Source organism: Dendrobates tinctorius, unplaced genomic scaffold (assembly GCF_039654945.1).
Source record: "Dendrobates tinctorius isolate UK_male_01 unplaced genomic scaffold, ASM3965494v1 ptg000084l, whole genome shotgun sequence".
Lineage (NCBI taxonomy): Eukaryota > Metazoa > Chordata > Amphibia > Anura > Dendrobatidae > Dendrobates > Dendrobates tinctorius.
Window position 1 is genome coordinate 5,050,001 of NW_027361752.1, and position 22,560 is coordinate 5,072,560.

At 44.8% G+C, this 22,560-nt stretch overlaps 1 long non-coding RNA gene across 1 annotated transcript in view; it reads left to right on the forward strand.

Annotated features, from left to right (window-relative positions):
- LOC141097330 (uncharacterized) overlaps window positions 1-1,154 on the forward strand; it is a 56,680-nt gene extending 55,526 nt beyond the window's left edge. Inside the window, exons 2-4 of the long non-coding RNA XR_012233915.1 lie at window positions 58-344; window positions 421-473; window positions 991-1,154. This is a non-coding gene — a long non-coding RNA (uncharacterized lncRNA). The remainder of the gene's footprint in view (window positions 1-57; window positions 345-420; window positions 474-990) is intronic.
- Window positions 1,155-22,560: the final 21,406 nt, after the last annotated feature.

Genomic DNA, 22,560 nt, shown 5'->3' on the forward strand with positions numbered 1-22,560 from the left:
TCAGTTCATTCATTTCTTGTGCTTTTGTCTATATACTAATTTATTTGCTTTTCACAGGCACTGCTTACATAATTGCCTTCCCTGTTCTGAATCCACATTTGTGTTCCATCGATGAGGTTCACCTATATGTCACTTCTGGCTTCCGACCTCCGGACCCTAGGCTTGCTTTCCAGCTCTGCGTTTCACCATTGCGTCACTTCGGGTTCCGACTTCCGATGGCATGCACCTCCACACATACGATCTTCCATATAAAGGACACCTTTTCACTGCTCCCATCGCGCCTCTCACCAGGGAAATTTCCCAATTCTATTGTGCGATGTACGGGCTTTTCAGCTCTCCTGCCGGTAAGCTACTTCATTCGGTACTCTTTTTTTATTATCATTAAATTGCTCGTTCAGCTCATTATACTGTCTCCCTCAGGCTCTTTCCAGCACACTATTATATTTGGGTTCCCCACCTATCTTTATATCTTGGTAAGCATTTGGCAATTTTTCTATCATAAGTAAATATCACTCCTATTTTTTCATTTTTCATTTTAATTTTAATTTTTTACTTTTAATTTTATTTTTTTGTATTTTCATTATTCTATTTTGAGTCCTTATTCTTCATTTGATATTTCATTGTAATTTTATTTAATTTTTTCTTTTTCCTTTTTTTAATTCTTCCCTTCTTATCATTTTCTGTTTTTCCATTTCTTTTCAATTTTTTTACATTTTTTCCCATTTTTATTTTCATCCTTACAGATGTCTTTTCACAATTTATTCCCATGATAACTCATTTTTGTCATACTTCCATACCTCTGGGTGTTCCTTCATGTAATTAATTGCATTTTTACATTACCATATCAATGTGACAATTCTTGAAGTATATATTTGTTATTTGTGAATTTATCTGTGGTGCTACTTTTATATTTACGTTAATATAATCTTTTGACCTTTTATGTTTATATATTATTTAAATTTTGTTTTTTGTCCTTTTATTGTATCCCAGTCTGAAGAAGGTCTGTTTATAAGACCGAAACGTTACACAAGATATTATGATCACTTATCCTAAATAAATTTGCTGCAAATATTTTTTGGAGTGCCAGATTTTTTGATATTCATATGAATTAGGAGTGATATCCTTTTCTGTGCACCTCTAATGGAGTGACGTGTACCCAATCTTTATTTAGTTAAGACCCCGTCACACTAAGCGAGATCGCTAGCGATATCGCTTAAGCGTCACCGATTTTGTGACGCAGCAGCGATATTGCTAGCGATATCGCTATGTTTGATACTTACCTCTGACCGGCTCCCCCGCTGGCTATCGCTGATCGCACGAGAACATCCTGGGCCGTTTCTGGTTGGCCGTTTCCTGCTGTGCTTCCTGCTGGTGCCAACGACCGACGCGTGAACTCGGGCGGAGGATGTCATCATCGCCGCGTCTGACAGGTAAGTAACGACCCCCAACCATTGCTATGTCACTGGTGAGATCTGCCTGTTTGGCAGCTCACTAGCGACCATTTAGCGATGCACCAGCCATCCTGACCGGGTCGTATCGTTGTCGGGATCGCTGGTGCATCTCTAAATGTGACGGTACCCTAACTCTCTCCCTCCCTAGGCTAAATGCAGAATGTATCTGATAAAACAGCAAAACACAAAATTAACCTTTACAAGGACTGTTAGCTTCAGCACCAGCATTAACATTACAGGATTCTAATTCGATAAACTGTGCACACACACCTGGACATCCTCTCCCGCCAATAAGAACTGTCACATAGTTTTGCAATGGCATCAGTGTGCCGAGCATGGCAACGCCTTTCCTTTTAGAACCCCTGATGTTACATGGCCAGCCAATCACAGCAATGCCACTACCAAGCTGGCTACTGTATTACAATGACACACAGGCAATGCCCTCATGCTTATTGGCTGTGTAATAGGTGCCAATCATGCGGGGCAGGGATTCAAGTTTTAAATCGAGCATTGTCTAATGCTTGCCGATTGTCGAGCACATCTGATCACCCAGATACTCAAGTGATATCCAAGTATCACCGAGCACTTTTGCTCATCCCTATTCTCCATAAATGGAAAAAAAAGTTACATATGCATGTATGGGCAGGGCTGAGGCTAAGGTGTAGTAATTTTGCTTTACATCACTAGGATCCTATGTTCACATCCCCCCAAATACAACATTTGCAAGAAGTTTATATGACCTCCAGGCAGGGGAGTAACTACCGGGGTAGCAGCCGAAGCGGTTGCTTTGGGGCCCAGCCCATATAGGGGCCCGCCGCCTGGGTCCCCGTCTCCGATCGGCGCTACCTGGTAGTGCAATTTAATTACCCCAACCACCGGTCCGCGGCCCAGCTCCTGGCCGTTGCAGTGCTCTTGCCGGTCGGCAGACACAAGGGGAGCAGGCGGCTGTGTAGCAGCTGATACTCACCCTGCATAGCGGTCCCTGTCGGCACGGCGGCTTCATCCAGATTCCAGTGCTGAGCTGTCAAGTGTACCGCTCATTTAAGGTCATGAATATGGACGCCACTCCTCTCCCATAGGCGTGGCGTCCATATTCATGCACCTTAATGAGCGGTAGCATGTGACTGCTCCGCACAGGAAGAAGCTGAAGCGCCACGAGATACAGGGAGGGAAGTTCAGCGACGGGAGGGAAGTTCAGCGACGTGAGGGTAAGTATGATGGGTGAGCCAAGCGGAGCCATATATACAAAGGAGGGAGAGTGGGAGCGGAGCCATATATACAAGGGAGGCCGGGAGAGTGGAAGCAGAGCCATATATACAAGGGAGGGAGAGTGGGAGCGGAGCCATATATACAAGGGAGGGAGAGTGGAAGCAGAGCCATATATACAAGGGAGGGAGAGTGGGAGCAGAGCCATATATACAATACAAGGGAGGGAGAGTGGGAGCAGAGCCATATATACAAGGGAGGGAGAGTGGGAGCAGAGCCATATATACAAGGGAGGGAGAGTGGGAGCAGAGCCATATATACAAGGGAGGGAGGGTGGGAGCGGAGCCATGCATACAGGATGGGACAGGGGAGCCATGCATACAGGATGGGACAGGGGAGCCATGTATACAGGATGGGAGGGTGGGAGCAGAGCCATGCATACAGGATGGGAGAGTAGGAGCAGAGCCATGCATACAGGATGGGAGAGTGGGAGCAGAGCCATGCATACAGGATGGGAGAGTGGGAGCAGAGCCATGTATACAGGATGGGAGAGTGGGAGCAGAGCCATGCATATAGGATGGTAGAGTGGGAGCATAGCCATGTATACAGGATGGGAGAGTGGGAGCAGAGCCATGTTTGCAGGATGGGAGAGTGGGAGCAGAGCCATGTATACAGGATGGGAGGGTGGGAGCAGAGCCATGTATACAAGGATGGGAGGATGGCAGCAGAGCCATGTATACAGGATGGGAGAGTGGGAGCAGAGCGATGTATACAGGATGGGAGGGTGGGAGCAGAGCCATGTTTGCAGGATGGGAGAGTGGGACCAGAGCCATGTATACAGGATGGGAGGGCGGGAGCAGAGCCATGTATACAAGGATGGGAGGATGGCAGCAGAGCCATGTACACTGGATGGGAGAGTGGGAGCAGAGCCATGTATACAGGATGGGAGAGTGGGAGCAGAGCCATGTATACAGGATGGGAGAGTGGGAGCAGAGCCATGTTTGCAGGATGGGATAGTGGGAGCAGAGCCATGTATACAGGATGGGAGGGTGGGAGCAGAGCCATGTATACAAGGATGGGAGGATGGCAGCAGAGCCATGTATACAGGATGGGAGAGTGGGAGCAGAGCCATGTATACAGGATGGGAGGGTGGGAGCAGAGCCATGTATACAGGATGGGAGAGTGGGAGCAGAGCCATGTATTCAAGGATGGGACAGGGGAGCCATGCTTACAACAGGGGATGCCACACAGAGCTGGACAGGACAGGGGGAACCACACATACATTTTCTTGTTGATTAGAAAATAATCAGCATGTACAGCACTCCAGTACAATTTTTCTTAAGTGCTCAATGCTCCATTTCCTTGTAGGCTCCAATCATCATTAGCAGTGACGGTCATCAGTAGAAGTAGCCCAGTGCTCCCACTGAAACAGAGAAACAAACAATCCAGGTGCTCCCACTCATTCAAAACCTATGATGAGTTGAGTCACATTATAAATGTTATAATTAAATGATAAGTATGCACTGCTAAACTACAACCGCGTCCATAGCCCTGCCCCCTTATGACCAAAGCCCCAACCCTGTCACACCTCCATCCCCGCCCTGCCGGGCCATGGAAGAATGGTTTTGCTTGAAGCCAGTCCCTGGTGCAAAAAAGGTTGGGGACCACTGGTGTAGGGGATCCGGGGCCCCGGCGGAAAAAAATGTACATTATGATTTTGCAGCCTACGCTGCACTTCTGTGCCTGCTGTGCGGAGCGAAGCACATACTGGGCCCGCCTCCCTGTCTGCAGCCAGTCACAGAGTGTATTGCTTCAGACTAGTTCAGTCCCGCCCCTTCCCTGAGCCCTCACTATTAGCTCTCTGCAGAGCTGCCTGCCGCATGGACCTCTGGGAAATGTAGCTCCTGGAGGGGTGTGTCTTTGAGGGGGTGTGTCTTTGAGGGGGCCCCGTTTAAAAGTTTGCTATGGGGCCCAATCAGTTCTAGTTACGCCCCTGCCTCCAGGTGTTTATGTGGGTTTTCCAATTTAGATCGTGAGCTCCAGGTACGGACTGGGGCTGAAATTAAGCCCAGGCATTTGAAATCATACAGGCCCATGATGTCCCCGTCCCCAAGCACCAGATAGGATATATTACTACTAATATTACCCTGTGAGGAGGAAAACAAGATTTACTATAAGACCAATATTTCTAATGATACCCGTAGCCTGCTGGGATAATTAACGGAGTTAGCAACTTTGTGCTCCATCACAACTCTTAACAGGATGGGACAGGGGAGCCATGCATACAGGATGGGACAGGGGAGCCATGTATACAGGATGGGAGGGTGGGAGCAGAGCCATGCATACAGGATGGGAGAGTAGGAGCAGAGCCATGCATACAGGATGGGAGAGTGGGAGCAGAGCCATGCATACAGGATGGGAGAGTGGGAGCAGAGCCATGTATACAGGATGGGAGAGTGGGAGCAGAGCCATGCATATAGGATGGTAGAGTGGGAGCATAGCCATGAATACAGGATGGGAGAGTGGGAGCAGAGCCATGTTTGCAGGATGGGAGAGTGGGAGCAAAGCCATGTATACAGGATGGGAGGGTGGGAGCAGAGCCATGTATACAAGGATGGGAGGATGGCAGCAGAGCCATGTATACAGGATGGGAGAGTGGGAGCAGAGCGATGTATACAGGATGGGAGGGTGGGAGCAGAGCCATGTTTGCAGGATGGGAGAGTGGGACCAGAGCCATGTATACAGGATGGGAGGGCGGGAGCAGAGCCATGTATACAAGGATGGGAGGATGGAAGCAGAGCCATGTACACTGGATGGGAGAGTGGGAGCAGAGCCATGTATACAGGATGGGAGAGTGGGAGCAGAGCCATGTATACAGGATGGGAGAGTGGGAGCAGAGCCATGTTTGCAGGATGGGAGAGTGGGAGCAGAGCCATGTATACAGGATGGGAAGGTGGGAGCAGAGCCATGTATACAAGGATGGGAGGATGGCAGCAGAGCCATGTATACAGGATGGGAGAGTGGGAGCAGAGCCATGTATACAGGATGGGAGGGTGGGAGCGGAGCCATGTATACAGGATGGGAGAGTGGGAGCAGAGCCATGTATTCAAGGATGGGACAGGGGAGCCATGCTTACAACAGGGGATGCCACACAGAGCTGGACAGGACAGGGGGAACCACACATACATTTTCTTGTTGATTAGAAAATAATCAGCATGTACAGCACTCCAGTACAATTTTTCTTAAGTGCTCAATGCTCCATTTCCTTGTAGGTTCCAATCATCATTAGCAGTGACGGTCATCAGTAGAAGTAGCCCAGTGCTCCCACTGAAACAGAGAAACAAACAATCCAGGTGCTCCCACTCATTCAAAACCTATGATGAGTTGAGTCACATTATAAATGTTATAATTAAATGATAAGTATGCACTGCTAAACTACAACCGCGTCCATAGCCCTGCCCCCTTATGACCAAAGCCCCAACCCTGTCACACCTCCATCCCCGCCCTGCCGGGCCATGGAAGAATGGTCTTGCTTGAAGCCAGTCCCTGGTGCAAAAAAGGTTGGGGACCACTGGTGTAGGGGATCCGGGGCCCCGGCGGAAAAAAATGTACATTATGATTTTGCAGCCTACGCTGCACTTCTGTGCCTGCTGTGCGGAGCGAAGCACATATTGGGCCCGCCTCCCTGTCTGCAGCCAGTCACAGAGTGTATTGCTTCAGACTAGTTCAGTCCCGCCCCTTCCCTGAGCCCTCACTATTAGCTCTCTGCAGAGCTGCCTGCCGCATGGACCTCTGGGAAATGTAGCTCCTGGAGGGGTGTGTCTTTGAGGGGGCCCCGTTTAAAAGTTTGCTATGGGGCCCAATCAGTTCTAGTTACGCCCCTGCCTCCAGGTGTTTATGTGGGTTTTACAATTTAGATCGTGTGCTCCAGGTACGGACTGGGGCTGAAATTAAGCCCAGGCATTTGAAATCATACAGGCCCATGATGTCCCCGTCCCCAAGCACCAGATAGGATATATTACTACTAATATTACCCTGTGAGGAGGAAAACAAGATTTACTATAAGACCAATATTTCTAATGATACCCGTAGCCTGCTGGGATAATTAACAGAGTTAGCAACTTTGTGCTCCATCACAACTCTTAACAGTATGGATGTCTTGAGAACACCGATTCTGTTAACAATGTAGCAGACAAGGCATCCCATGACCAGACAGGCCCATCTGGCATTTGCCAGAATTGCCAGATGGCCAGTCCGGCCCTGGTGAGCTCCTCTGGGAAGGTGTTGACAGTGTCTACCTGTAACAAAAGAAAGAGAAAAGGCAGTACCCTAAACATGCACACTACACCAGAGTAATGAAAATACAAAATCTTTATTGGCGTGTACTGACAGACAAGTGAGATTAAAACATAATTAAAACCATGTGGCTTAACCACTCAGGATAATTTACCCCCAAATATACATAGGCCTAAAGCATGTTAAACATGATAATGCAAGTGACCAATAACACCGGGAACATATGGCTCATGTGGTATGGGTCCCTAAACTAGGGGTCTAGATAGCCCCTTAATATGCAAAGATAAACAAAACCATATGAAATAATACAGAGACACCACAGACCCAGAGGCTGGAGATACAATGCCTACAATATGGCAACAATCCTCAAAATACCAGATAGTAAGATCGTGCAATAACGGGTTGCGGCGATACGCGTGGGGCCACTTTCTTGGCTCCCACTCAGGATCTTGCCCATATAGAATTAGTGCTACTAAGTTCACTTGGGTAACTATATCTGGCTGTTTCTGCGGACTTCACTGCGTTTGCTGGCGCATTAAGGCTTTTTGAGGCCTTGATATTGCACAGTCTTACTATCTGGTATTTTGGGGATTGTTGCCATATTGTAGGCATTGTATCTCCAGCCTCTGGGTCTGTGGTCTCTCTGTATTATTTCATATGGTTTTGTGTATCTTTGCATAATAAGGGGCTATCTAGACCCCTGGTTTAGGGACCCATACCACATGAGCCATATGTTCCCGGTGTTATTGGTCACTTGCATTATCATGTTTAATATGCTTTAGGCCTATGTATAAGGGGTAAGTTATCTTGAGTGGTTAAGCCACATGGTTTTAATTATGTTTTAATCTCACTTGTCTGTCAGTACACGCCAATAAAGATTTTGTATTTCATTCCTCTGGTGTAGTGTGCATGTTTATAGTAGTGCTTTTCTCTTTCGTTTGTTACATTCATTACTACTGGTTTGCACCTCCCTGCATTTATTGATATTGTCGTGCGCCTGATCCTTCCCTTATTCAGAATGTCTGCCTGTAAACTGCTGCAGAATATGTTGGTGCCACATAAGAAAGTCTATTAAATAAATAAAATTATTCAATTCACAAGCAAATACTGAAGACGTTTGGCACTATTGTAAATGATGAAAAGCTTTCCTAATATTTCTCACCTTCTAATAACAATATTGTAGCCTCAGTTATGAGAGCATCCTATTATCACCATGCCTGGATGCTGAGATTCAGTTAAGAGATAATGGACACTATAGTTTTACTCTGTTAGATTTGGCTTCTCTTTATTTGCACAAACTAATTGAAATGTCCACTAAGCAGTGATTATCTGATAGAAGCAGGTCTGATACCAGGAGAAGGTAAACTTGGCTTGGCTTTATTTATCCCAATGTAGTGTATTGGATCTGCAAAATAAACTTAAAAAGAATTAATGTAGCATGCCACAGCCAATCTACCGAGATATCACAGAGGAGAGAAAAACACTTATGTCAATCACTCTGTATTTGTAGTGGTAAGCACAGTTTTTTTAGAGGGATCTCTAGGCTTACCTCTTTTTGGCTTGAGATTGTTTGCATCTTATTGACCACCATGTGAATACACAGACAGTCTATATTATTTCCTAACAAATCCAGGAATTATGTGTTCTTTTGTAATACATGGTTATACATCTAAAGCAAGTGGAGATTAGGAAACATATTTTTGGCTGCATAACATTACCGTGGGTCTACCGACCAGAAATTTTCTCATAAGAAACTGAAAGCTCAGGTCAGGAGACTCACAGTCAGTTGTAACACTGTGATCCAAACGCAGTCTGTGAAATATGCCGGTCTGAACCTGACTTCAGAGCAGTTGTTTAGTACAGTTGTTTAGATGTTAGCATCTAGCACCCATATTCAAGGTATTTTGCTTGGTGTCCCGAATCTCTTAGGACAAGTGATCATCATATTAGGCAGGAACGGCTTCACATTTTCGTGGTCTCTGGGCAAAAGAGTCTCAGTGAGCCCCTTTAACACATACCACGATTCATCATGCACGGATAAGGAAGAGAAATATAGGTATAGTACAATGCCAAAGATTTCATTTATTTCTCACATTACATGAGTGATATCTATTGTAAATTCCACACTAGCTCAGGGACCGGTGAATCCTCGCAGCACACAGTGCGTGCGCTGGGTGTATTCAAAAGTCTGCAGTCACACAGAGTGTCTGAAGACTCTTCACTTTAGACTGAACAGCATAGGCCTCCATATAGTATTATGAGCACCACATAGTCCTTCATACAGTATTAATGACACCACATAGTCCTCCATACAGTATTATGGGCACCACATAGTCCTCCATAAAGTTTAATAGGCCATACATAGCACTACATACAGTATATTGGCCCCACATAGTCCTACATACAGTATAATGGCTCAGCAGTGGTACATATAGTATAATGTGTCCCATATAGTGCTCCATACAGATTAATGGGCCTCATATATTGCTCCAAACAGTATAATAGCCCCAAATAGTGCTAAATACAATATAATGGGCCCCATATATTACTCCACACAGTTTAAGGGGCCCTATATATTGCTCTATACAGTATAATGGCCCCATTGATTGCTACATATAGTATAATGGCACCATATAATGCTACATACAGTAAAATGGGCACCACATAGTGTTACACACAGCAAAATGGGCCCCCTATATTGCTACATACAGAATAATGGGCACCAAATAGTGCTCTATACAGTTTAATGGGCCCCATATATTGCTACATACAGTATAATAAGCCCCATATAGAGCTCCATACAGTATAATGAGACCCATATAGTATATTGCACCATACAGTATAATTACCCCACATAGTGCTACACACAGTATAATGGCCCTACATACTGTAGTACTACATACAGTGTAATGGCCCACATAGTTATACATACAGTGCCATGAGCATGATACAGTGCTCCATACAATATAATAGGTCCCATTTATTACTCCATACAGTATATAGGGCCCCATATTATGCTCCATATAGTATAATGACCCTACATAGTGCTACATACAGTGTAATGACCAGACAGTGCTACATACAGACTAAAGGGCCCCATATAGTGCTCCATACAGAATAATGGGCCCCTTATATTGCTTCATACAGTATATAATGGCCACATATTTTGCTACATACAGTATAATGGTCCTCTTATATTTCTCCATTCATAAAAAAATAATCATATACTCACCTCACCCATTGCTGCTGCTCCAGTCTCCATGGCGTCTTCTGACTCTGCACAAAGGGCGTGCTGTAGTGACATCATCGCACCCTCTGCACTGAGATGTCACATAGGGTCAAAGATGGTGAGCAGATTGGAACAGAGGAACGGGAAAGGTGAGTATTTGAAACAGTTTAAGGTGCTCAGTGGGCTCCGTTGCCAGCACTGGGCCCCCACCACTCACAGGCCCCATAGTATGCTGGTGTCTCCAACAGTGAGTGCACCCACCCACCCTCAGAGAGTTGTGCCATTATTGGGTTTGTATGTGGTAACAGAACAACAAAGGAGCATGTCAAAGCAAACAATCTACAGTGACAGTAGTTTTTCTCACAGCAGGCAAGTTGGGCCACCTATGCAAGAAGGTTTTCAGCAAGTCTCAATGTTAGCCAAACCTAGAGACCTTTGCGATAGAGTAAGGGATCAGCTAGGCTTGGACACGTCAGAAAGGTGGTAGCTAGTGAGCACCTGCCGGCATCAGCACCTGGCACACCTGGGCAAGTGCCGGAACCCTGAGCAAGCTGGGGGCCCATAGGCTTGGACATGTTACTAATGTGGTAGCTAGTGAGCACCAGCTAGCATCAGCACCTGGCGCACCTGGGCAAGTGCCGGGGCCTTGAGCAAGCTGGGGGCCCACTCGCCATCAGGGACACTGGCACACTGTGGGGCTTGTAAGTCGGGGGGCTGTTATGAGTTCATTTTCTCCTTCACCTCTGATGTCTGATGAACTCCCTCTGCTGGTGAAAGGAGGTAATGAAATTGATCTGGATGGGAAGAACCTGTAATCTGAACAGGTGGAGTGTGATTGGACATCCGGAATTTCTGAGTGGATATAAGGCAGCTGACGCCCTGCTGGGTTGCTGGTGATCCTTTCTACTCTGAGCTCTGGCATCCAGTTTAGTTCCTGTCTACTAAAAGCTAAGTTTTTGCTCTGCTATTTTTCCATGAGATTTTGTCTGTTTACTTAGTGTTTGTGTTCAGCCTGCCCTGGTTGGGACGGGCTGAACTCCATTTTTGTCTCTGATCAGTTGATCTCTTTGCTCTGTCTTCAGAATATACCTGAGTGCTGATATAGTGATTTTGAAGTCTAGTGACTTCAGGGCCTTTTCTATCAGACGTGTTGGACATTATTTTTGGCAGGGTTTTTTGCGTGATTGCAGCCAGCATCTTTTCTGTCCTTTCCTATCTAGTTAGTTGGGCCCCATCATTTGCTCAGCCTGTCTTTCTGTCTGTGTTTGTGTTTTCATCTGTTTTTCACCGACAATACATATTGGGGGCTGTCTATTGCTTTGGGGTCTGCTCAGGGGCAGTTTAGATTTCCCCTTTCTTTCTTTAGGCTTATTTAGCTCTCTGGCTGTGACGAGGGGTCTAGGGCACCGTAGGAACCCCCCACGGCTACTGTTAGTTGTGGTGAATAGTATCAGGGGTCTGCAATCCGCTAGCTACCAACCTCTCCTGTTTTCTGGACTTAGCTTGTGCTTTTGTTTTTTCCTCCTCGGTGACTCATTCATAACACAATCACCAGCCATACCGCAGATTCTAGGGTACTCAATAGCAGGAAAGAATTATAAAAAAAAAAAAAAGTGTCAGAATTTTTTTTTGTGTGTATATTTTTTCCTCTATTTCTCTGAGGCCGTAGGGGGAATTTTTTCTCAATGGAGATTAAACAATTGTCTGATCGTGTGGAGCAGCTCACTGCTGAAGTGCGGGGAATTTCCGCCTATCTTGCTCATTCACATGCTGCTGAACCAAAGATCCCTACTCCTGATGTGTTTTATGGGGATCGGTCTAAATTTTTGAGTTTTAAGAATAATTGTAAATATTTTTTTGCCTTGAAGCCTAACTCATCGGGGAGCTCCGCGCAGCAGGTTAAAATTGTCATCTCTTTGCTGCGCGGCGATCCCCAGGACTGGGCGTTTTCTTTAAAACCTGATGATCCTATTCTAACTAATGTGAACGCATTCTTTCAAGCCTTGGGGTTGTTGTATGATGAACCTAATGCTATTGATCAGGCTGAAAAGGCCCTGTTGGCATTGAGCCAGGGTCAGGATTCTGCAGAGTTGTACTGTCAAAAATTCCGAAAGTGGGCGGTCCTTACTACCTGGAATGATGGTGCCTTGGCAGCTCTCTTTCGGAAGGGTTTGTCAGAAACCGTAAAAGACACTATGGTGGGATTTCCTGTTCCCTCTGGTCTTGACGATTCTATGTCATTAGCCATTCAGGTTGATCGGCGTTTGCGTGAACGCAAAACTGCACGAGAGGTGTTGCCACCTGTTGAACAAATGTCTGAACCTATGCAATGTGATAGAGTTTTGTCTAGGGCGCAACGTCAGGAGTTCATAAGGCGTCATAAGCTGTGTTTTTTTTGTGGAGATGCCTCTCATATTATTTCTGTCTGCCGTAAATGAGAGAAACGTTTTGTACACACATTTGCTGTGGGTGGTGTCCAACCTAAGTTTCTTCTGGCAATTACTCTGATCTGCTCCCTGTCCACATTTTCCACTAAGGCTTTTGTGGATTCGGGAGCAGCTCTGAACCTGATGCACTTGAATTTTGCTAAACGTTGTGGGTTTCCTATGACACCTCTGCGGATGCCTATCCCTTTGAGGGGTATTGATGCTATTCCTTTGGCGAAGAATAAACCTCAGTTTTGGACCCAGGTGGTAATGCGGGTCGCCTCAGACCATCAAGAAAATTGCAGATTTCTGGTGTTGCATAATTTGCATGATACCATTGTTCTGGGGTTTCCCTGGTTGCAAATCCATAATCCAGTTTTGTATTGGAAATCTTTGTCTGTGGTGAGTTGGGGTTGTCAGTGTGCCCTTAGTGACGCTCCTGTTTTCTCCACCTCTCCCCAGTCGCATGATGTTCCTGACTATTTGGCTGATTTTTATGATGTATTTAGTGAGAATGAGTCTGCGTCTTTGCCTCCTCATAGGAGTTATGACTGTGCAATTGAGCTGAGCCCTGGGTGTAAATTTCCCAAGGGTCGACTTTTCAATTTATCTGTACCCGAGCACGAGGCTATGCGATCCTATATTAAGGAGTCGTTGGAGGAGGGTCATATTAGACCATCCTCTTCACCCTTAGGTGCTGGGTTTTTTTTCGTGGCCAAGAAAGATGGTTCATTAAGGCCTTGTATTGACTATCGTTCCCTCAACAAAATTACTGTTAAATATCAGTATCCGTTACCCCTGATTTCTGATCTATTCTCCAGAATTAAAGGTGCTTGCTGGTTTACCAAGCTTGACCTTAGGGGGGCGTATAATCTTATTCGCATTAAGCATGGGGATGAATGGAAGATGGCGTTTAATACTCCAGAGGGACATTTTGAGTACCTGGTGATGCCTTTTGGGCTCACTAATGCCCCTTCTGTCTTCCAGTGCTTCATGAATGATATTTTCCGAGACTTTGCGGATAAATTTTTGATCATCTATCTGGATGATATTTTGATCTTTTCCAGGGATTGGGACTCTCATATGGAACATGTTCGGACTGTGTTCCAGAATTTGAGGGAGAATTCCCTGTATGTCAAGGGATCGAAATGCCTTTTTGGGGTACAGAGGATTTCATTTTTCGGATTTATTTTGTCTCCATCAACTACTGAAATGGACCCGGCCAAGGTACAGGCCATTTATGATTGGGTTCAGCCCACTTCTTTGAAGGCCCTCCAGAAGTTTTTGGGTTTTGCTAATTTTTATCGTAAATTTATAGCTAATTTTTCTGGTATTGCTAAACCATTGACTGATTTGACTAAGAAGGGTGCTGATGTGCTGAATTGGTCTCTGGAGGCTGTTTCTTCCTTTCAGGAGCTGAAGCGAAGGTTCACTTCTGCTCCGGTCTTGCGGCAACCTGATGTCTCACTCCCATTTCAGGTAGAGGTGGACACTTCTGAGATTGGTGCAGGAGCTGTTTTGTCCCAAAAGGATCCTGTAACATCTAAAATGAATCCCTGTGCTTTCTTTTCCCGAAAGTTCTCCCCATCCGAACGTAACTATGATGTGGGGAATCGGGAACTGTTAGCCATGAAATAGGCATTTGAGGAGTGGAGACATTGGTTGGAGGGAGCTAAACATCAAGTCGTGGTCCTTACTGACCACAAGAATTTGATTTACCTGGAGTCGGCCAAACGCTTGAATCCTAGACCGGCTAGGTGGGCCTTGTTTTTCACACGTTTTGATTTTGTGGTCTCTTTTCTTCCGGGCACTAAGAATGTCAAGGCAGACGCCCTCTCTAGGAGTTTCTTTGCCGATTCTCCTATTGTGACCAAGCCTGCTACCATCTTAGGTGAGGGGGTAGTTCTTTCTGCCATCTCGCCCGATTTGAGACGTGTTCTGGAAGAGTTTCAGGAGGACAAACCTGAGCGTTGTCCCATTGGAAAATTGTATGTTCCTGACCAGTGGCGGAAGAGAGTAATGTCTGAAGTTCATTGCTCCGCATTGGCTGGTCATCCAGGTATTTTTGGTACTAGAGATTTGGTGAGTCGGTCTTTTTGGGGGCCCGCCTTGTCTCGTGATGTCAGGAATTTTGTGCAGTCCTGTGGGACTTGCTCCTGGTCTAAACCTTGTTCTCGCTCTAGTGGGTTGTTGATGCCTTTGCCGGTGCCCAGGAGGCCATGGACCCATATTTCAATGGATTTTATCTCTGATATGCCTGTCTCTCAGAGAATGACTGTTATTTGGGTGATTTGTGATAGATTCACTAAGATGGTCCATCTTGTACCACTCCCTAAGTTGCCATCTTCCTCAGAGTTGGTGCCCTTGTTTTTGCAACAGGTGGTTCGCTTGCACGGGATTCCTGAGAACATTGTATCTGACAGAGGAGTTCAGTTTGTTTCTAGATTTTGGAGGACTTTCTGTTCCAAGCTGGGAATTCAGTTGTCCTTCTCCTCTGCGTTTCACCCTCAGACCAATGGGCAGACGGAGAGAACAAACCAGACTTTGGAATCGTATTTGAGATGTTTTATTTCTGCTGATCAGGATGATTGGGTTTCATTTTTGCCCTTGGCAGAATTTGCTTTAAATAATAGAGCTAGTTCTTCCACTTTGATGTCACCTTTTTTTTGTAACTTTGGGTTTCATCCTCGATTCTCTTCAGGGCAGATGGAGTCTTCTGCCTGCCCAGGTGTTGACACTGTGGTGGAGAGAATGCACCAGATCTGGGACCAAGTGGTGGATAAGTTGTCTCTCTCCCAGGAAAAGGCCCAGCGGTTTTCCAACAGGCATAGGACCATTGGTCCCCGGTTTAAGGTGGGTGATATGGTTTGGTTGTCATCAAAGAATATCTCTATGAAGGTCGCTTCTCCAAAGTTTAAACCTAGATTTATTGGACCTTGCAAGATTTTGGAGATTCTTAAACCAGTCTCATTTCGATTGGCTCTTCCTGTTACATTCAAGCTCCATATTGTGTTTTATAAGTCTCTGTTAAAGAGGTTTGTTGAGCCATTAGTTCCTGTGGTGGCACCTCCTGACCCTGTATTGGTTGAAGGTAATGTGGAATATGAAGTTGAGAAAATACTGGACTCTTGTCTGGCTAGACGGAGACTCCAGTATTTGGTTAAATGGAAGGGTTATGGCCAGGAGGATAATTCTTGGGTCTCTGCATCCGATATTCATGCCGAAAGATTGGTTCGTGCTTTTCATCGGGCCCATCCTGATCGCCCTGATGGTGTGGATGAGGGTTCGGTGACCCCTCCTCAAGGGGGAGGTACTGTTATGAGTTCATTTTCTCGTTCACCTCTGATGTCTGGGGAACTCCCTCTGCTGGTGAAAGGAGGTAGTGAAATTGATCTGGATGGGAAGAACCTGTCATCTGAACAGGTGGAGTGTGATTGGACATCCGGAATTTCTGAGTGGATATAAGGCAGCTGACGCCCTGCTGGGTTGCTGGTGATCCTTTCTGCTCTGAGCTCTGGCATCCAGTTTAGTTCCTGTCTACTGAAAGCTAAGTTTTTGCTCTGCTATTTTTCCATGAGATTTTGTCTGTTTACTTAGTGTTTGTGTTCAGCCTGCCCTGGTTGGGACGGGCTGAACTCCATTTTTGTCTCTGATCAGTTGATCTCTTTGCCATGTCTTCAGAATATACCTGAGTGCTGATATAGTGATTTTGAAGTCTAGTGACTTCAGGGCCTTTTCTATCAGACGTGTTGGACATTATTTTTGGCAGGGTTTTTTGCGTGATTGCAGCCAGCATCTTTTCTGTCCTTTCCTATCTAGTTAGTTGGGCCCCATCATTTGCTCAGCCTGTCTTTCTGTCTGTGTTTGTGTTTTCATCTGTTTTTCACCGACAATACATATTGGGGGCTGTCTATTGCTTTGGGGTCTGCTCAGGGGCAGTTTAGATTTCCCCTTTCTTTCTTTAGGCTTATTTAGCTCTCTGGCTGTGACGAGGGGTCTAGGGCACTGTAGGAACCCCCCGCGGCTACTGTTAGTTGTGGTGAATAGGATCAGGGGTCTGCAGTCCGCTAGCTACCAACCTCTCCGGTTTTCTGGACTTAGCTTGTGTTTTTGTTTTTTCCTCCTCGGTGACTCATTCATAACAGGGGGCCTAGTGCCAGCAAAGGCGCTGACACTGGGTCCCTCCCATTTCAAATATACACTGCTCCCTGTTCCTCCGCTGCTTCAGTCTCTTCCGCATCTTCTGACTCTCAGGGAAGAGGTCACTACAGCACTCACTCTGCTGTGCTGTGTAGAGGGTCAGAAGATGATGAGAAGAATGGAGCTGCAGCCAGCAAGGAATGAGGAGAGTGAGTATATATTTATATCTAGTGTATGGAGCACTATATGGGGCCCATTCTGTATGGGGTATTATATGGGGCCCATTATGTATGGAACATTAAATGAGGCCCATTGTGTATGGAACAATATATGGGGTCCATTCTGTGTGGAGCATTATATGGGACCCTGTTGTGAGTTCATTCTCTGGTTCACCAGTTGTGAGTTCCCCGTCTGGACTCCCTCTGGTGGTGACGGAAGGTGGTGCGGCTGGTTTGATCGGTGGAGATCTGCCACCTGAGAATGAGGATGACGATTGGATCTCAGGATTCTCAGATTGAATTTAAGACAGCCGACGCCCTATTCAGTTTCTGGTGATTCCTTCTGGCTTGTCAGCTCTTGGTTTTCAGCTCTGTTCCAGTCATCTAAAGCTAAGTTTTTCTGCTAATGTTCACACTTGATTTTGTTGGTCTATTCATTTTTTTTGTGCAGTCTGCCAGCCCCGGCTGGGGGCTGAGCTGAATTTCCAATCTTATTTATCAGTATTTTGCCAATTGGCTTTTTGTCCCTTACTAGTTCGGTCTCTTTTTGCTCTGTCTCAGAATATTTCAGAGTGCTGATATAGTGGGAGAAGTCTAGTGACTTCAGGGTTAATTTTGCTATCAGAAGTGTTGGACATTATTTTTGTAGGGTTTTTTGCAGGTTGCAGACAGTGTCTTCCCTTTCCTTTCCTGTCTAGTTAGTTTGGGCCCCATCATTTGCTCAGCCTATTTTCTTGCCTGTGTTTGTGCCTTCATCTTGTTTCACCGTCAATACATGTGTGGGGGCTATCTATTCCTTTGGGGTCTGCTCTGGGGCAGTTAGTTTTTCCTTTTCTTGCTTTAGGCTTATGTAGTCCTCCGGCCGTGACGAGACGTCTAGGTTCATCGTAGGCACGCTCCACGGCTACTGCTAGTTGTGTGGTAGGATCAGGGATCTGCAATCTGCATAGTTACCAACCAATCTGGTTTTCTGTGGCTTAGCTTGTTTTGCTTTTTTCTCCACGGTGACCCATTCATAACAGGACCCATTCTATGTGGATCATTATATTGGGCCCATTCTATGTTTAGCATTATATGGGGCCCATTCTCTGTGAAGCAAAATATGGGGTCCATTGTGTATGGAGCATTAAATGGAGTCCATTCTGTATGGAGCATCATATCAGGCCCATTTTGTATGGATAAAAAACTGGAGTCTGAACTAAGAAAATAAGATAATGTGTATGCACAATGTAAGTGCATATTAACACATTACCATTACACAGGGAAAACAAAAAACACAAATATCCTAAAATAAAAAATTAAAAAATAAACTGCAAATAATGCATAAAGGTAATAATAATAAGGGTATTTAGTAAACATAATTTTGATAAAAGAATGTACAAGCCATCCCGCCACGTCAAGGCAACCCTTGTGGGACAGTCCTAACTCTAGCATTTAAAACCATTCTGAGTTGGGCAATCCATCCTGTCTGGCCTATGCTTTTACTAGTGGTTCAGCCCCTCTATCCTTGTTCACATTCACATCACTTGGCAAGTGGAAAGGTTTTAAATACTAGAGTTAGGACTGTATAATGGATCATTTCACAATGAGTGCAGCAGATGCCTTCTTATCAGAATTATAAGCTTTAGACACGTATCACTTATAATCATAATGATTTATTTTGATTTTCCAGTGTGTCCGCCAAAAAATATTATCTGACTATGATTGTTTGGTAAGAAAAAATAAAAATTGAAGTGGCAACCCTCATGGAAAGCCCACTAATATCTAAGAGCCCAAATGATCCGAGACATGTTTCTATGCACTCAGGCAACATGGTGGCTCAGTGGTAGAAGAAAACTGTAAGGCAGCATGCTTCAGAAAATATATTTCTATCTTCGTTTACAGTATTATCATTGGTTTTCCACATCTTGTAAGACTTCTATCTAAAATAAATATAATCAGTAAGGGTACCGTTACACTTAGCGATGCACCAGCGATCCCGACAACGATATGGATCGCTGGTGCATCGCTAAGTGGTCGCTAGTGAGCTGCCACACAGGCAGATCTCACCAGCGACATAGCAGCGGTCGGGGGTCGTTACTTACCTGTCAGACGCGGCGATCCTGACGTCCTCCCGTCTGCGTCCACGCGTCGCTCGTCGGCGCCACAGGAAGCCCAGAAGGAATCGCCCGACGAGAAATGGTCAAGGACCTTCTCGCGCGATCAGTGATAGCCAGCGAGGGAGCCGGTCGGAGGTAGGTATCACATGTAGCGATATCGCCAGTAATATCGCTGCTACGTCACAAAACCAGTGACGTTACAGCGATATTGCTAGCGATATCGCTATGTGTAACGGCCCTTAAGTATAATAAAAAGTTTACAAAATAAAATTAGCTTTCCTACTGACTCTTTCTTATTAAAAGAGTTAAAACCCAAGTGAGCATAAACTCTGTAGTAAGTAAATATGTTAATTGTAATAGTTCAAGTAAATGACATAAGATACTTAGTTATCATTATTTTTATCAAAACAATGTAAAAGCCATCTCACCGTAACAAGGTGAGCTCAGTCGGGACGGTCCTGTCTCTGGTATTAAACCTTAAAATGTGTCAACCAACCTCAATGTGAATAAGAGCAGAGCAGGACAGGAGCTTGACTAGTTCAGGCACCTGTCCATGAGAAACTATGTAGATGAAATGCTTAGCTCAGAAAGAGGGGCAATGCTCCTTTTTGTATGAAGCCCCCCCAAAAAAATTAAAGTAAAACCAAACAAATGGGCCGGAGTAAAAATTGGAATATGTACAAAGCGTAAGAGCACGTTCTCAATGTGGCCATTTCACATACAAAACCTAAGAAGAAGACAAACTGAGAATATACCCAAAAGTAAAGTAAATAAGTAAATAGTAATAGTACATGTAAATAATATAGAGAATTTAGTTATCGCTATTTTGATAGTAACAGTGTAAAAGCCATCCCCTTGCGACAAGGTGTATCCAGCTTGTGCTCTGGCTCTTTTCTTTGGTTAACCTTTTATTAATAGGGTTGTCCACTACTTAGATATTGTGGAACAGGATTGATGGGAGACCTACAAATGGGACCCTCACTGTTCAGCTGTTTGCAGTAATGGCAGCTCAGTACACTGTGTAAGGCCGGGGTCAGACTTGCGAGAAAGTCACACAAGTCTCATGAAAAGAGAAGGAAGATCCGGCACTGGAGACTTGATAAAATCCACGATGAGTTTTATTCACATAATTTCATGATAAAACCATAAAGGGGAAAACAGACCCCCACGCTTGACGCGTTTCGAACCTTACACCAGGTTCTTCCTCAGAGACATGAAACAAAACAGTTCACAAAATGATTATAAACATTCCTAATCAGCAGAGGGACTCCACACATGTGTATAATCAAAGAGGCAGACAACTAAGCCCTCAAATCACTGGTGGAGTCACTCCCTTGCAAGAAGAAAGAAAAAAAAAACCAAAAAGACCTAAACAACAATGGACAAGACATAGAATATATAAAAACATGTGCAATACACACGTATGAATGCATAAATACATAGCAACTTTCAAATGACAAAAAAAAAAAAAAATTAAAAAAAAAAAATCTCAGCACTCAATAGAACTACATAAGATCATTTCTATAATTTAAACCTTGCGGATATCGTGCATCAAGCGCAAGTATCCAGAAGGCTTCCCGACAGTGTAGTAAATGTTCCCAGTCACCCCCTCTGGGGGATTTCAATACCCGTTCTATTCCCTTAACTTTAAGACTGCATAAATTACCCTTGTGTATTTCAAGGAAATGTTTGGACAAGCCAGACACATTCCTACGACTGGACATAGACTCTGGATTAGAAGCGGTGATGTGCTCACTTAGTCTCCTCTTCAGGCTGCGTGTGGTACAGCCAATGTAATATAAACTGCACAATGTGCACTCTGCCATATACACTAAGTGTGTGGTGTTGCAATTCATGTAGGTTTTGATTTTGTAGGTTTGTTGTGTACTAAAATTAACAAATTTATCTGTAATATCCATATAGCGACACAAACCACACAATTTTTCACCACACTTATAATTGCCCAAGTAATTTAACCACGTAGGTTTAGTGCAATCAGACAAATACAATGAGGGGGACAAAAAATGACTCAAATTTTTAGCTCTCTTTGGAACACACCTATGTCCACCAGCCAATATCTGCGATAAGACTGGATCTTGATGCAGTAAGGGAAGATGTTTATTTATGATTTTAACCCCTTACCTACAATTGACGTAATATTCCGTCCATGTGACCATGGACCTAATTACCATGGACGGAATATTACGTCATCGCGATCAGCGGCGCCCACGTGGTGAGCGCCGCTGATCGCGGCCGAGTGTCAGCTAATTATCATAGCTGACACCCGGCACAATGTGTCAGGGGCGGTCACGGACCGCCCCCAACACGTTAACCCCTTGCACACCGCGATCAAACGCGATCGCGGTGTACCGGGGGTTAAAGGGAAGCATCGGCAGGGAGGGGGCTCCCTCCGTGCTTCCCTGAGCCCCCCACGGCAGTGCAATGTGCAGCGCTGCTGTGGGGGGCTCCTTTCCTCCAGGCCCCCGAATCCAAGATGGCGACGGGGGCCTTCGGGGGCCTGAGGAAGCTGGCTTCCTCAGTGCCTGCAAAGCGCAGGCATGAGGAAGCCTTCTGCACTGCCTGTGTCAGATCGCTGATCTGTCACAGTGATCTGTGATGTGACAGATCAGCGATCTGTCACAGGACAGTGATGTCCCACCTGGGACAAGGTAATAAAGTAAAAAAAAAAAAAAAAGTGTTAAAAATAATTTTAAAAAAATCGCTAAATAAATTAGTAAAAAAAAAAAAAAATATTCCCCAATAAATCCATTTTTTCAAAATAAAAAAAACCAAAAACAATAAAAGTACACATATTTGGTATCGCCGCGTCCGTAATGACCTGCCCTATAAAACTGTCACATTAGTTAACCCCTTTAGCGAACCCCTTAAAAAATAAAAATAAAAAACGAAGCAAAAAATAATGATTTATTATCATACCACCGAACAAAAAGTGCAATAACGCGCGATCAAAAAGACGCATATAAATATGCATGGTACCGCTGAAAACGGCATCTTGTCCTGCAAAAAACGAGCCTCCATACAGCATCATCCGCAAAAAAATAAAAAAGTTATAGCTCACAGAATAAAGCGATACAAAAATAATTATTTTTTATATAAAATTGTTTTCATTGCAAAAAACCGACAAAACATAAAAAAACGAACTAAATGAGGTATTGCTGTAACTGTACTGACCCGAAGAATAAAAACGCGTTATCAATTTTACCGCACGCGGAACGGTGTAAACGCACCCCCCCAAAAGAAATTCATGAAACGCTGGTTTTTGTTCATTCTGCACCCCAAAAATCAGAATAAAAAGCGATCAAAAAATGTCACGTGCCCGAAAATGGTACCACTAAAAACGTCAACTCGTCCCGCAAAAAATAAGACCTCACATGACTCGATGGGTCAAAATACGGAAAAATTATAGCTCACAATATGTGGTGATGCAAAAACTATTTTTACAATAAAAAGCGTCTTTTAGCGTGCGTCAGCCGC